This window comes from Cygnus olor, chromosome 17, assembly GCF_009769625.2.
Source record: "Cygnus olor isolate bCygOlo1 chromosome 17, bCygOlo1.pri.v2, whole genome shotgun sequence".
In the NCBI taxonomy this organism is placed as follows: Eukaryota; Metazoa; Chordata; class Aves; order Anseriformes; family Anatidae; genus Cygnus; species Cygnus olor.
Genome location: NC_049185.1, coordinates 8,533,273 through 8,549,403, shown reverse-complemented (window position 1 = coordinate 8,549,403; position 16,131 = coordinate 8,533,273). Strand labels below are relative to the sequence as shown.

Below are 16,131 nucleotides of genomic sequence, written 5' to 3'. Positions count from 1 at the left end.
GTCTCTGATATCCTGCACCAAGCTCCTATTTAAAAGCTGAGTCTCTGCTGCCAAGATGTCTACCTGGCGTGCTCTTTCTGTGTTGTTCTCCCCCTCCATGTTCCCACTCATTTTTCTAGTAGTTCTTTCCTTTCAGGTTTATACCCTTATTTCCCTTTGTAACACCGTTTGCCCCTACTCCAAAGATATTAACCCACTTCATTTGCTGCCTGCTGGGTAACAAGATAAAAGGACACCACTTTTATCAATTTCAACTCTCCCTTAATAAAGGAAGCTTGAGCATTTATACCAGGAACTATTTATATCATCATATGGTATTACAGCCACATACATGCTCCATGTTTAAAGCAGGTTTCTGTTCCCTCCCCCCCAAAAAGGGGAAGTCCAACCGATGGCTAACAAGCCTTCAAATTCTTCATTCCCAGCAGAAGAAGACACAGCTATATTTGCTAGTTCAGCAGCGTAAGGGGAGTCTTAATTCCAACACAGATGTGCGTAACAAATTAAACAGCCAAGATTAGCTGTGCCATATCAGGATCATCATCAAGCTTGCTATGATGAATATATTACACTAACTTCATCTGATCCTATGGGCTTTTAAGATGCACGAACATCAGAGGCATGTCATCGTCCTCAGAGAGTTTATCAATCTCCACTGTACATAGAGAACATCAGAACACTCTCAAACATCTTGATCTGCTTTCCCAAACCCTCCTTTTAAATGCTACAGCTGCTTACTGCCAAGTTATTGACTGTCCTTAACCACAAAGATGCACTGAGTACACTGCTCCACATCTATGTGTCCTGCAACATTGATCCTCATTACTCTGTATAAAGTTACAAAATATTACCTTTAAAATAACTTTAGGTAACGTTTCACCTTGTTGAGTTTGAAGGCAATCAGAACACGCTCAGCATAAACATGACAAACAGGTGTCTATACACTCATCCCACTGTGTACGAGCTCTTCTGTCTTACTTTTTCTATTCTTATCAGATATATCTGTGCTGGAAAAAAATTCCATGTTTTTTTCTTTGCTTTCTTTTGGATTTAAAGAAACTAAAGAAAACACAAGTGTTTGTTTATGATACAGACGGCATTCATTTAGCCACAGTGCAAAAAGTGTGTCTAAGCATACATGAGATTTACTGAAACAAAGTTATGATCACTGAAACCAGCAGCAGAGCAAACCTCAAGAACAAGCATTGAACTTGCAGGGTTTTTTTGTTGTTTGTTTTGTTTTGTTTTTTTTAAATGGCTGCGTAAGAGCGATTCAAATTTAGATCTTGGATACCTAGCATAATGTGGCACAACAGCAAACAAAAATCCTGATGCATTGCTTTAAAAGATACTCACCAAAGTCTCACCTGAAGCCACTAGATGTCATTCTTGGACTTTCAGTGGAAGCAATTGTTTTTTTCCTCCTGTAGCTGTTACGCCAGTTGCCACAAAGAATGAAAGCCTTGCTGTCATTTTACATCTTAATTTAATATGATGGTTCCAAAAGAATATATTGAGCATAATGCTTATGGGAGAAGACATGCTAAATTCTCCCTGTACAAAATGGGAACTGGTCTGCTCATAATTCAGCTCAGTGCGTGATCATCTTAAAAGGAGACCCGGCTTCAGGAACTGCTTGTTTAAATATTGATCCTATCCTTAGCATTGTTTAATCCCTCTAGAAAAACTAGAAGAAAGCAATACCTTCCTGCGTGATTTTTTTTTTTTTTTGGGGGGGGGTGGGGGGGTGGAGTGTTCATCTTCCATTTGCCAAAGCTAGAGGTGTAACATGAGATGATGTTTCTGGAGGTCGTATTTAAGGAAACTCTCTGGTGGAGACGGAGCATACCACTGACTCTACCACAAAATCCTTTCACAGAATAGATACTTCCAAACCTCTCCGTTAAATGCAGGCACAAGGTAAAGGTTCAATATTAAGACAAATTAAGAAAAAGAAAAGAAAAATAATTGTACCCGGGAGGAGGCAACAGTATGATGGGTGGAACTGAGAAGCATAAAGCAGCAGAGTAAATGAATCCAGACCACAAGGACATAAAAACCTAAAAGTCCAGAAAGCACTGTTCCAGCTCCAGGGCTATAGACAGCCCTTTAACATGTGTATACACACACACACTTACATGTTTAGCTATGAAGGTTAATGAGAAGTTTGAATAGATCCCTTTTGAAGTTGATTAATCAACGCACTGGCTGCACATTCCCTGCTAGCACCACACTTAGCCATGGAGCAGTGCACCCTCCGAGCTGATCCCAGCCAGGAAAGGTCACTGCTCCACGGGCACAGCCTTGTCCTGGTCTGAGCAGCAGCTTTGGCATGACCAGCTCTCACCAAAGCACAGATTTCAACCCTAGTAGGGCTAACCCAGCTCCTCACCTTGCAATTTATCCACAACTGGTTCTTTTAGGGAGGGGGCTGTGCCCTCAGAACCAGCCCCATCTCCCAGCAGAGATGTCTGCCAGCTCCTCCAGGTGGGGTCAGTTCCTCTGGACCCGTTGCCTTTCTGTAGCCAAGCAGGAGTTAGCACAGCCCTCCGCATCTCTCCCTGCATCATTCTGAAGGGAGAGAAATAATCAACATGAGTAAGATGTCTCCTTCTTCTCATCAAAGGCATGGAAGGAGGAAAATTCCCATTGCCAGCAGGACTCAGGGGTGCCTGTTCTCAGCAGGTCAGCAGACGATGGCCAGCACAGACATGATGAATTTGGGGTGACTGGAGCACAATACCCATGAGATCTCCAATGTTTAAGCATGACAAAGCAATGCTTTAAAGATCAATATTCACACTAAGGAGAAAGAAAAAAAAAAAGTGTGAAAGTATAAAAATTCTAATCCAAGCAGGAAACAGGAAAAAAATAGCATGTCAGGCAACCAGAGCAACATGACTGCAGCACTCACAAGAGAAGGCCACACACGATCTTTACACAAGGAAAGAACTGGAGAGCAATAAACGTATCTTAAAAACAATCTGTTTGGAAAGACAGTATTTTCTTTCTGAAGGAAAAATGCGTGTAGCATTGAATTGGAAATAATTTATCCAGCATCAGTGACAGCTCCCATTCTTAGAAGCACCTTTTCTCCTGAGGCATCATCAAAGCCGGGAAGCATACTCCTGCAGGGATTGTATGATTTACTGCAAAGCTACAGCCATCAGCCTGGTGACCGCTGACCAGTAACACCACACAGAAGTTCAAGACGCAGCTGAAGAAAGGTATTTCTCCAGGACACGATGGCACTGAACTTATAAATAGCACATTCTTTAGTTGAAAAACCTTCACTGGTCCTTACGATGGACACACGGCTATAATTACAGCTAAGCAGCTGCTTGCGTTCAGTCTTGACTGAGTCTTTATTATGTGAATAGTATTATGTGAAGTTGCTTCCTCTATAAGCAATCAACTTGAGCAACCACCCAGATGTTTTCTCCCTCTCCAGCACTGTAGATGCTACACAAACTAAGTTCTTCAGCTTCAGCATTCCTTCTCTTCACAACAAGAACACAGTAAAAAATGCTTTTTTTTAATTAAAAAAAAAAAAAGCCCATTTGGATGCTTAGCACCTTAACTAAGAGGGTCCAAAGATCTTGGCTTGGAGCCCGGGACATCATAGTTTCCTAAGGCATCACATCCCCTCCCTTCCGAGCCTTGTCCAGGACGGAGAGCTTCCCTCCACCAGTCACAGCACTGCCAGCTCGCACAGACCCAGGCAAGCGTGGGGCCGCCCACATCTCCCCTCCAAGCTGAAGCACTGCAAACCAGTGCCGCAGCCACAGGTGGACGAGATGGGGCTGACCTGCTGGGCTCCAATTAGTTACTGCCAGAGTCTTAACGACATCGCCAACCACTGTATTCCTGCCTGAGGAACAGGACATCTGCAGAAGGAATCTGGGACACAGAATCACGTACCTCTCGCAGAAGCTGTCAGGGAGTTCCCATTCTGCTTTGGTGCTGTGAACGCAGGCGGCAGAGCAGCCTCACCGCCTGATTAGAGCAGCCTTGATTTACACAGACAGTAGGCTGTAGCTACAGTAAATAGATTTGTTACCACAAAACACGACCACGTTACAAGTGGTAGCTGGGGATGAGAGCGGGGCAGGTGTGCTGCAGGATTTATAATGCACGTCTGCATCATGGAGCACCAGGCAGCTTATTTCAAGGGACAATAAGGCTGGGGACATTCTGAATAGCAAGTCTTCTCTTCTCCCTTTTATTTTTTTAATATAGAAAAAAACATCCATCCAGCATTTGCATCGAGGCAGTGGTCCCACTGTACTTCTAACATGCTTAACATAGGGGAAAAACATCTTAAGGGAGTTTGAAGTGGTAATGGGCCATGAAGCATATGGCAGTGTTGTGGCATCTCAAGAGCCATATGCACAGGCCTACAAACTGTCGGGATGTGATACACTACAGATAATATCCATGATAAATTATTCACTTAACCAAAAATTGTACATCAACCCTCAACAGCTGGTAAAAGCTGGATCCTTGCCCAGTACATTAAGGAAGTTTGCTTCCTCAAAGCTCTACTGTTCTTTGGGGGATTTGAATTATGCATGTTACCATGAAAGCTAATGCTGTACATATGCATTCAAAGTTATTATTAACCTCATCAGACAGAGAAGGAGTAGGGAAGGCAGCTGTTTTTCCTAGCTCATGTGCTTAGGATGTGGTGATGTTTTAAAGGACTTGCTGAGAGCAAGGATATAGGAGAGTTTATTTTTCCCCCCGAGCAGCCTGACAGTAGCCAGTTCAACCTGAAGGGTCTCCACTGGGGTGGTGACTGACAGTGCTCAGCCTCCTCTTTGCTATTTTTATGATAGGAAAAAAATAAAAGTAACAACTCTTTTGTGACCTATAGCTATAATTTTACTGCGCCTGCCATTTCAGGATGTCAAAATGCTCTCCAAACACTTGGGGTGCAAAGTTGACCCAGCTCCCCAGGGCCCTACCATATTCAGCGACGACACCAAACACCCCAGCAGCTCCTAGAGACCCTTGCTCGAAGGGTTCATTGCTGCAGGATCTGACTTTATATAGACTGACTGTAATATCTTGGCTGGCAAGTAGGGAGCTGGACCTCAGATCTTCACCATTCAAAACCCTGAGAAGAAGTGTTATAAAATCTGGGTGCATCTTTGCAAGTTGGAATGACTTGCAGGCAGATTTCACACATGGATGCGGAGCTCCACAGGTGTGAGAAAAGCCCAGGAGGCCGTAGCACACCCACCCACACTAGCTCTAAATTAGCTCAAGCGAAAACCCAACTGCTTGGCTCTCAATCATCCGTGGTGCAGTAAATGGGGTCGTCATAACGGCTCCTATGTCACCAGATCAGTGCTGCAGTAATGGCAGTAGCCAGGAAAAAATTACTGCTTAACCAGTACCGCTTAACCTCTTCCTCCATTCCCACCTTCAACGTTCACTTGATTTTACCGACGCCAAGTTGAATTTATCATTATAGATCCAAAAATAATCTAAACAGCCTCAAAGCCCTTTCTCACCAACACCCCAAATTCCACTGCAGAAGCTCAGCTTCCCGTTAAATAGGCTTTGATTTTCTCTCCACAACTTCAGGACGTGTCTTCAAATACTGCCTGCGAGATTGACATTTCTCTCTTGATCCCAAGCAGCAGGAGCATGGCTGTGGTACAAACTGCAGATGGAGTGCCGAGGACAGCGAGGGCAGCACCATTATCTCCCGCTTGGCACACACATGCTCTTGGCACTCGTTTTCTGTAGCACCCCCAGTCTCTCATTTCTTTCCCTTTCAAATATTTCGCTCTGCCAAGAAATTCAGAGCTAGGCTATCTGGATAAATGACCAGCTGGTGCTGTAGCACAGAGCATCACTGGCTAGAAATGGCTTTGAACAACAGTTTGGGGAAAGTTTAGGTCCCCCAGCCAAATTAGTTGGGGGACGCAGACCAGACATGCTGCTGAGGCCTGGAAAGAGACTTTGCAGCATTAACTGGTCTATTCTAGCAGCTGCTAGATAGAGCAATAATCTTTGAACATGATTTCTTGGTCTCTTCTTCCAGAAAGACAAGCTAATTAAAAAGGGGTTATGAACAGATTATACAGACTAAGGAGAGATTTCTGAAATACATAAAGAGCAGCTCAGCGGCCAGATCTCCCCAAAATTTGGTGTGAATTATGCATCTGACTCCAATTTCTCCTTCAAAAAAACTCTGCTCACAGCAATTAATGTTTCTCATCTGGCTAAAGAATAAACAAACAAACAATTTCTTCTGGCAAAGCTACACGTCACCTAATACAAACGTCTAATCCTTTAACGGATCAGTGGGCAATCAGTGGGCAGCAATTTTTGGTAATGCCATTCCCTTATCCCATCTCTCAAGTGATCAATCGTTTAAAGACAATCAATTGAACTTCACTCCATCTTGAGTGCAAAGCATTTAACAAACAGAGCCAGCACGTGCTGGCCTTGTTGCTGCACACGCAAGCAGCACTCATTGGTCCCCAGGTTTCCTACAGACACGAACAGAAGCAAAGAGCCCCAAAGTGAGAACAAGGCTGTGCCTGCTTGCTCTCCTCCCGAACAGCAAACAGCACGGGAGGCCAAAGCAGCACCTGTTGCAAAAGCAGCAGCTCTTTGCTGCAAGCTCTCCTCCTGGGATATCCGACAAGGAATTAGCAAGCCGCTGCAAAAGCCAACATCTCATCTTGAATGTCAGTGTCATTTACACAGTAAATGTCACTTAAAGCTAACACCAGAAGGAGCTTGTTGGTATAATTCAGCAAGAAGTGGCAACAGCAGCTTAGCAGCCCTTTACCCACATACATGTGTTCATATATAAAAATGTATTTATCTAAAACTGGGCTTAGACTCTGAAAGGTTTTCTAGTGACGGCATCAGATTGCCAACCTCAGGTTTGCAGCAGTAAGATCTCCAACACTGTGTGCCACGTTCAGGCATTTATTATTTTTCCTAATTTACACAGTTTCTAAAGATGCAGGCAGCTTACAGTCAGTATCAGCAGTATCAACTCTGCTCAGATAAGGGGGCCAGCCCTGCTTGTGGTTGTCAGACTACACATGTCCATCCATATCCAATCTAAGAATCATTCGCTGGTTATACACCGATCACTAAACAGCAATTTAACTCAAAAGACAACCAGCCACTGCTAGTCTGGATTTGAGCTGGGAGCTGGAGACGAGAACAGTTCTTACAGAACAGTTCTGGCAGAACTTACTGGCTTGGCTGAATGTCAGAGCTGCACCTCAGTACCTTTGGTCAGCCAATATCCCGAGCCCAACGCTGCAAATGCAGTTGATCTTGTAGGACTTTAAACCAAGAAACTGGTGATTCTGACAAAGGGTGGGAAGAGGAGACAAGCCCAGCACACAGATCTCCTCCCTGCCTTGCAAGCAGCAGAGCTCATTCCCCCTCCACACCGAGGTATGGGAAGCTGGCGTTGTGCCTAGGGAAGCTATTTCAGATGCTTACTGGTTCGACTGGCCACGCTCTGTCAGCCCTGAACAGAAGATAAAGGTATTTACAGCTTTTTTTTTTTTTTTAAAGGACAGGATCTGAAGTTTATAATCAACTCATCCCCGGAAGCACTAAATCCTGCACTGTTGTCTTTTAGGATATGTCTATCTCCTCCCAAACTCTTTTGTGCTACTTACCCACAACCTGTAGGGCAAGCACACAGGCAGGCTTGGGAAGCAAATACAAAAGAGCCATTCATCAGACAATAAGGCTTGGCCACCGTGTGTATATTTCATTGCTCTTTTGCGAGCCACGTACCTGACAGGCAAACCAAACCTCCACCTGTTGAATGACATTAGCTATGGTGATGTGCAGTATATTGCTATAACGTAAAACACAGAGCCGAGTCTTCATTTTCTCCTTTCTTGACAGAATGCAGCTGTGCAGAATTGAGACATAACACAAGAGCCTCATGAATCCACAGCTAAGCTGTGGGAGACCAGAAGCAAATAAATATTTCACAAAGTGTTAGCACAAGACACGACAGCATAAATAAAACAGAAGTGTGAGGATAACGGCTCCAAATGCAATTTGGCTTAAGTCATCTGTGGGTTCAGAAATAGAAAGATGAGAGATTTATTTCAAACCTGAATGACCTGAGAGAGAGGCAGAGGGGTTTTCTTGGCTTATTTATTTATTTTTCATCATTATCTGTGACCTTTATGCAGGCAGCAAACGGAGCAGAAGCAGTGGCTTGCTGATACGGTATGTAGGTTAGCACTGGAAGCCTTTCTCAGTGGTCTGACAGATACCTGATGAAGTTAGCCAAGATGATTGGAGCAGTCCCCAAAGCCCCTTTTGCTGGAACATATTATCCATGTCCCCAGGCTGTGGCCTGGTGATGAAAACTTTCGTATTTAATAGCCCCCAATGGACATTTCTTCCTTGGATTCATCCAATTGCTTTTTGAGCCACACGAGGATTCACCATTTACGTTTCGTGACAAGGTGAGCCACAGCTCTGCAGCGCGCTGCACGAGGAAGGATGCCCTGTTTGATCCAGATCTGCTGGTTTCATGTGATGCTCCTTAAGTCTCACCCTGGAAGAAACAGCAGGTGGTTGTTCCCTGTTCAGTTTTCCTTTTTCACACCGTTTTTTACAGCTCTTCAGTTACCTCTTTGCCAGAGGAGACTCGAGGCTCTCCTCTAGGTCTACTCCGCCCTCCTGGAATCAGGCCACAGCGCAGAACCAAGCACGCTTCTCCTGCAGCACATGTGCCATGGATTCAGTGGCAGAAGAAGGCTGTGTGTGTTGTAAGCTAAAACGAACCAAACTGATGGAGTGAGGCACGCAGCACTTCAGGCAAAGACTTGCTAAAGCAGTACACCAGATGCAGCTTGCTTCAACATCCAACCCCAGGCCAGAGCGGCTGGCAATAACAGGAGAAAAAAAGCATCTTTAATGCATCCCTTGTCTCAGGGCTTAACCTGGTTTCTCATATTGCCCCAGTTCATTCAGAATTGGACAATTTAAAAACCAGGGTAAGGCTTCAGCAGTTGTAAAGCCTTCACCAGCTATTAGTGCCCAATCTGAAGCACTGGATAATAATAACAAAATAGACAACATGAAACTCTGGAATTAGCTAAATCTAAATTAGTACAAACATTACAGAGTCAGCTTGCGAAGCTGAGCAGTTCGGGGTTTATTAACAGACAAGCATGCTGGGATTCCCAGTTACACACACAAATTCACATGTATCAGAGGAACGAGCGTGCATTATATATAGCCGCGCACCAAATTTTCCACTAATTATTTGGAGGCTGGTGGTGCTTTTAGGCAGCAGCGGCCTTCCCTGGCAGCAGAGGAACCGCTCCCATTTTCCACTGAAGTAGCTGGAATTTACCCACTCCAATTTCACACCGCAAGAGGCATGACGGGGGCTGGCAAGTTGCCACCCCCTTTCAGACACAGATCTCCCGGCTGCTGAGCCAAAGGCAACGCTGCACCGGCACCTCCAGCTCTCCAAGCAGCAGAAGATAAGAGTGCGGCGGGGAAAAGGTAAAAGCCACGTAATGCTCCAGGTAGGAGGGAGGACAAGGGTTCTGCACAGACCAGCGAGTGAATCATTTCCATTTAGCCAGCCGAAAGAGCAGAGGCAAGGCAGTCGACACACGCACCTTACCTCCGGTCTTAATTCCTACCAGGGGCTCAGCCTTGCTCTGGGAGGAAGAGCCCAGTGGGGAGCGCTGCACTTGGAACCACAGCTGCTCTGGCAGCTACCTTCAGATGCTCTCACATGCGACAGTAGGAGGCAGATTTGAGGAAGATGTGCTTGGACCATGATTTCCTCTTCAAAATCCCTGCTGGAGTTGGCAGTCCTGCAGCAAATGCCCTAGTGAGAGCCCACCAGAAGGGCATGCCTTCTTCCTCCTTCCTGCTTTGAAGGAGTGGCACTAACATGCCCAAATCCTAAATATCCCCTAGCAAAAAAAAAAAAAAAAAAAAAAATGGAAAGGAAAAGAAAAGAAAAGCCAGTAACTGCACACCTAAAGTGCAATACCTGGTTTGAGAGTCAGGTATCTCAACCTCAAAGGCAACCTGCAGTTCTCCCTTGTACAAACACAAAGCAACAGTGGGCAGCTGACCACCTGCAGCAGGGCTGAAACACTCCTTAGCAGCAAACGTGCCCATCGGCTGCTGCGTGTGCGCAGAGCAGTCCATGAGCTCCGATGGCACCTGGCAAGGCAGCGCTGACTCCCACCAGGCCATCAGGAAACCAGCCAGCAGGCAATGCTTTATGCCTTTAGCGCTGTGGTGCTTCTCAAGAGCCACCCCAAAAGCCAAACCAGACCCTGCCGTTTCCAGCTAGGGAAGAAAATGCACTCCCACAGCAAAGGCGGTGGCTTTTTCTATCGTTTCACAGCCTTCTCTTGTTAATACGACATGCAGACACAAGGCCTGATCCTCAGGCAGCTGTAAACCATCCCAACCCTGCTGATTTCAGCGGACTGAAACTGATATACTTCAGTGGAGGACTAGATCCTCAGTGCTACAGCAGCAGCCTAATTGAATCCAACCCGTTTGACTGGGCTGGCTGCAGTAACCCAATAAACATCCCCTGACTGCGGAGGGAACAGCGTTAGGCCAAGGCTGGATGCTGCTGAAAATCCTTCCCTGCAGCTATCGCAATGGCTGGCTTCAGCTCAGGAATTTAAGAGTGTAGCAAGGGTTAGAAATGTGACTGAGTAAAAATGAGGGTCACATTCCCAGCTGGCATGATCTGGTGCAACTCCACTGACTCCAAGTGAAGTATCAGCAATTTAGACCAGCTGACGACCTAATCAAATTACTCTGGTTTGGACTGAGAGAAGGTACACAATTCTCAACCACAGATCACAGCCACATTGATCAAGGCCATGTACGTGTATGTAGGAATAAAGGAAATGCTGCCAAAAACAAATTGTGAAATCTTTAGTAAGATTACTATCTAATATATATTGTATCATTTAATTAAAGAGAAAAGATACTATAAAAAAAATCATACCTGCCAAGGATTCTGTTTCAAGTATTGTACCTCTCCCCCAGTCTGTTTGTGTCCCCTTCCCCAAAATGCATCTGATCTCCTAGTTAACACGTCCCTCCCTTGCTTACACTCACATGGCATAAAGCCATAAAGAAAACCCAATTACACCCAGTTAAGGTTTAACACAAGTAGAGAAAGAGCTCCATTCAGGCAAATATACCTATCAAGAGCAATTAGCCCTACCTGAACTCTGTGCAAGTTCAGCTACATTGCTTTTACTATCCAAGCTGAATCATTTAGAAGTAGCTAGAAGACCTCCCCATGGTAATCTGTACTTTACAGCCTTACCCTTACTCCCCTTCATCAAGATGCATAGAAAGTTCCCTTTGATTTGAAAGAGGTCAACCTTTTTATAGTCTATTTAGCTTTAGGGTGCCTCGAGTGCAACGTATTCAAGTGGCATGATTTTCAAGAGAGGATCCCTAGCTCTTTTCGAACATGAGGCATCTTTGAACTACTGTCTCAAACCCTCAGAAAATTCTGAAACCGTAGGCTCGCGTTGCTCCAAGAGGCAGAGCTAAACGCTCCACCTTCCAGCAGGACGTTAGTGGTGGGCTAAGTTAACGTTCTGTGTGATATTTCCTCATAGATTTTACAGCCCTCAATGAGGCCTATTCTTCTCAAGTATGAGGCTTTAACTGCCCTATGTCCAAATATACATAAACTTGTTCTTCACTTGTTTCCTTCAGAAGTAGCCATCTAGCTTCATCATTGTTTTACGGTAATGCTCCAAGCAGGGGCTGAACCAGGTAAACTCCAAAGATGCCTTCCAAGTTAAATCGCTATACAATGTCTTTACACCAGGGCCAAACTCAATCCACTGTAGTTAAGAATATATAGCTGGCATACCTAAGACTAAAAGTCTTTTAAAATAGTACAACTACCAAACCTATTAACAGGACAATTAAAAAAAATAAAAACGCTAGATCAAAAAGTGTTCAATATCCAAAATTAGCTGCATTACAAATATTGTTTTATTCAGTGTCATGATTTATCGGTATCCTCCCTCTTGAGAGCTTCTATTGACCCCAGATTCACCTCAATGAATCTTGATTTTTGAATGAAAAAAGCAGTCAATAATATTTACTTCCTATTGACTTCATCCTTAACAGCACAGGGAAAAGACTGAACTATTCTTGACCTCCTGTCTCAGTTCTAATCACAGCAGCAAGATCCAAGGCACCATCTCTGCGGGTCAAAGAGTGAAGTAACACCCAACAATGACCCCACCATAAGGTGATGAACAAGCCACACATACAGGAAGATTTATAGAGAGATGCAATGAATTTCCTGAAATCTCATGGTCAGTTCTCTGTGACAAGAGCATTAATTTAAAAAATTATCCTGCTCCCATTGCTACTTATCTCTTTGCTAAATCTATCAACTGAGAGTAGCAGCTTCAAACTATAACACAGGGACTTGCTATGAACATCCAGAAGTCAAATTCGGGTTGCTTGAGTGATTCAATTGCATTCCAAGTGTACTGCTGTTTATAGCTATTTTCAACTTTCCTGATGATCCACGGATTTTAAAAGGAAAAACTTCCATTTCCAAAAGGAAAAACCCCTCATCCACTGATCCCTCTTGGTTTGCCATCAGATATCTTTCAGACAAAGTCACAGGTTGGTGCAACTATGACTGACAATGGGGAACTCCAGCTTTTACCAGAACACCTAGTGAAAAGACAGAAAGGACTTTTCAGGTGCTGAGCTTGTTTTTCACCTGCAGGATCATCTCCAGACTCGTTAGCCCTGATTCAGCCTTGATGAGTCCCAGGGAACTCGTCAGAATGTCTTATAAAACTTACCCTTTGCATTTACCAGCAATTCCCTTGACAGCTAGTCACGTTTTGATCTTTAAGTTTATTGCACCCCATCCCACAGATTCATCTTGTTCTTTCCTTGACAAATGCAGTCATTGCATTGACTATGAGACCTGCATTCAACACCTTCCTATATTCCCATAACAACAGATGTAAGGCATCATCCCACGGTACTTCAAAGCAAAAGCTTGGTAAGGTAAATCCAGAATGCATTCTCTACCTACTTCCTAAATCACGGCTCCCTTCTCAGTACACATTTGCCTCCCCAGCTCTGTAGCCATTTCAAAAACCAGAGCTCCCAGATCATGGCACATCTTTGTTCAGCTTGCCTCTAAATCACCTGCTTGGATTTCCTCTTCTGTCTTGTCTGCCTCTGCAGAGCTTTCTGTTTAGACACACAAGTAGACTTTCTTTCTGTAACCAGGCACTAAACTAAGCTTATTTCCCTCAATCTCAGTTGGAAGCCCTACATTTCACAGCCTTGGCCACCATGGGCTGCAGGCAAAACAAATGTCACTGTCAGGCAACACAGGTAATTCCCACGTGGCCAGCAAGGAATGGATGTAACAACAGAAATCAACCACTCACATCCAGCAGGCACTAGCTGAAAGAGTCCAAGTGCCTAAGGTTTTTCTCCCCTCGGTACACTCCGGCTCAGGGAAGCAGTTCCAGGTTACCCCTCATTAGGCAGATGTTCTTTAAATGATTTATGCTTCTATCAAGCTTGATATCCCCACAGAAGATTGTTAGTGAAAAGCCCTGTGTAATCATTTATAGTGGGATTTATGATGTTTAACTTAGTAACTCTCTGCAGGCCCTGTAACAGGATGAAGGTGGGCTGTGGGCAGTAAAAGGTCACTCCCAAAGGAAGCCAAATACGCTGCTAAGAGGAAACTAGAACAGGGCTCTAAAGGGCTTTGTTCGCATTAGAGGGGAAGCAGCAGAGACTTTAATCATCCCTGCCAAAGGCATGCACAGCAACAGAGGAACCAAGCAAGATTTTGCCTCAGATTGTCAGGGCTGTTGGCAAATGTGGTTTTAGACTGTTTTTTTGGCTTGCTCTTGCCCTCATTTCTTTCTCTGTTCATATTACTTAAGTCACCTCAATTAAAGTCTTGTATCAAGCAAGCAGCCAGTCACTCAAATATCTCTACACATGAAAATAAAGACTTTGTTGATTTATTTTCAGGCTGAAAGCCCTCCAAGTCAGAAGAACACCAAAATGCAGGCTAAATGGTGAGGAACCAATTGCACCGCTCTTCGGTCCCCTCTGGCAAGGCCAGCACACTGTTAACAGCCGGGAAAGTCATTTCAGAGACATCTGCAAACCACCAGGACACTCTGGAATTAAGTTTCAAGTTTTAGTCATCTTTCTACTTTCCTGTTTCAACAGGACTGGGAGGCAAAGTGCTAGAAAGCACCCAGAAGGCCAGAAACACCACAAGAGAGGTTCAATAACTCCAGAAGAAGGAATTACTGACAGGCTCCTGGGAACATCCCAAGGTTTCCTGCTCGGCAGTGCAGCCCCCTCAGTGCTTGGGCAATTCAGCAGCTTGGATTTTACATACCCAGGCTAACCTGAACCACCTGGAACTGCTTGCTGCTGCAATCTGGGAATCTCACATTTCTTATTCTGGGGTGTTTCAATCATCCTTCCTCCAGATTTCTGCCCAAATCGCTGTCCAGTTATGGTCCAACATATGGTGAGGCCAGCAGGTTACCATCATGGGCAGCATCATCGAACAGGATGAAAACACATTCTAAAGAAAACTGAATGATAGCACATCTAAAGAAATAGCATTATCCCGAAATACCTTGGGGGAAAAAAGCAGCCCTACATTCTCCCCCCCACATACCCAACAAAGACTCCAGTGAGCTCTGTTATCTGCTCTCGGTCTCGGTTTCTCCCCCTGCCAGATGCGGGTTCGTTTAAAACCCGTTTGCAGAGCACACTGTACGTGTTCCTGGGGCAGCTGCTCTCCCAAGGCTAAGCAGCTCACACAATTCCTCACTGCTTTAATGCAGAGGAGCCAAGAGACGTGGGGCTCATTGTTCCTCACCCAGTATGCGATGGTTCCTGCCCCAGAGAGGCAAAGCAGCTTGGCCAGTCCCCCATGGCGGGGAGGAAACTGCAGATAAGCGGCGGCTCCGGACCACACGCACCCTGCTCAGCGCCTTCCCAAGCAGCGCAGGCGGATCATTAGCAGTGCTGCAAGTAGAAAAACAGCTCTTGCACAAAGCCTAGCAAATACCCTGAGAAAGGCCTTGCTGTTTCCTTCCCACCCACTTCTCCCCCCAGGCCAGCTTCGCTGGAAAATCCCATCCTCCCTCCTACGCGGCACCGAGCGGGGTTTTGACAGCTCCTGGAAGAAAATGTTTTAACCGCACGCTTGCACCTGCAGCACCCAGCCCTGTGTGTCACCGAATTCAGAATTAAGTAGCACAGCTATTGTAAAAATGAGTTACAGCAAAAGCTCCTTTCATCTCAGTCATCACAAGGGCTATATCCCGCTTCTGTTTTGGTACCAGATGGCTCAAGGTCTATTTTTCAACAAGTGCTGTCTGCCGTACTCGCTGACACAAAGCCCTTTGAGTTACAAGCCAAATCTCTTCCCTTAATATCTTTTTCATCCCTTTTTTTCCCCCCTTTCTGAGCTCACAAGTATGCCTTTTCTTAAGGAAAAAAAAAATCTATTATTCTTCAAAGGCCCAGTTGTGTCCTTCATTTACTGAAGTAGTCAAAGAATATTATGGGTCATTTTGTCACCATGGAAACCACAAATAGACCTTCAGGGTTTTGGAGAGGTGATATTATTTTGGAGAGGCCGTGTAGGGTTCTCTGACAGAAAATAATAGGGATGGCAAATCAAGGAGACCTTTTATACGGACTTTGTGAAATGCAAAGGGTATCAAACATCATTTCTCTGCCACCGAAGACTACTCCAGGCAGCAGTTTAATATGGTATCCTCTGACAGCTGAGCCCAAATGGAAAATTAATGAGGCAGCATGATATATGAGTCTTTTTAAATCTCATAACCAGCCTCCTTTATAGAATAAAAATGGCCAAATCAGTTTAATATTAGTGGAGAGGTTCTCTGTGTGTCTTCCTTCAAAGCCTTGTCAGTGCCCTACTGAAGAGACAGTTTTGTTTTATTGACTGTGTAAGTCTAGCTGTTTTCAAGTTTGGGATTACCTAAATCAAAATAATTCTGAGCTTTATTGGTTCAGCAGAATACAGCAAAGATATGAAAGTCT

The 16,131-nt window shown here is 44.7% G+C and overlaps 1 long non-coding RNA gene across 1 annotated transcript in view; it reads right to left on the bottom strand.

Annotated features, from left to right (window-relative positions):
* Positions 1-8,025: 8,025 nt before the first annotated feature.
* Positions 8,026-16,131, bottom strand: part of LOC121079559 — a 206,735-nt gene continuing 198,629 nt past the window's right edge. Inside the window, exons 8-9 of the long non-coding RNA XR_005825087.1 lie at positions 8,645-8,788; positions 8,026-8,569 (exon numbers count right to left, since the gene is read on the bottom strand). This is a non-coding gene — a long non-coding RNA (uncharacterized LOC121079559). The remainder of the gene's footprint in view (positions 8,570-8,644; positions 8,789-16,131) is intronic.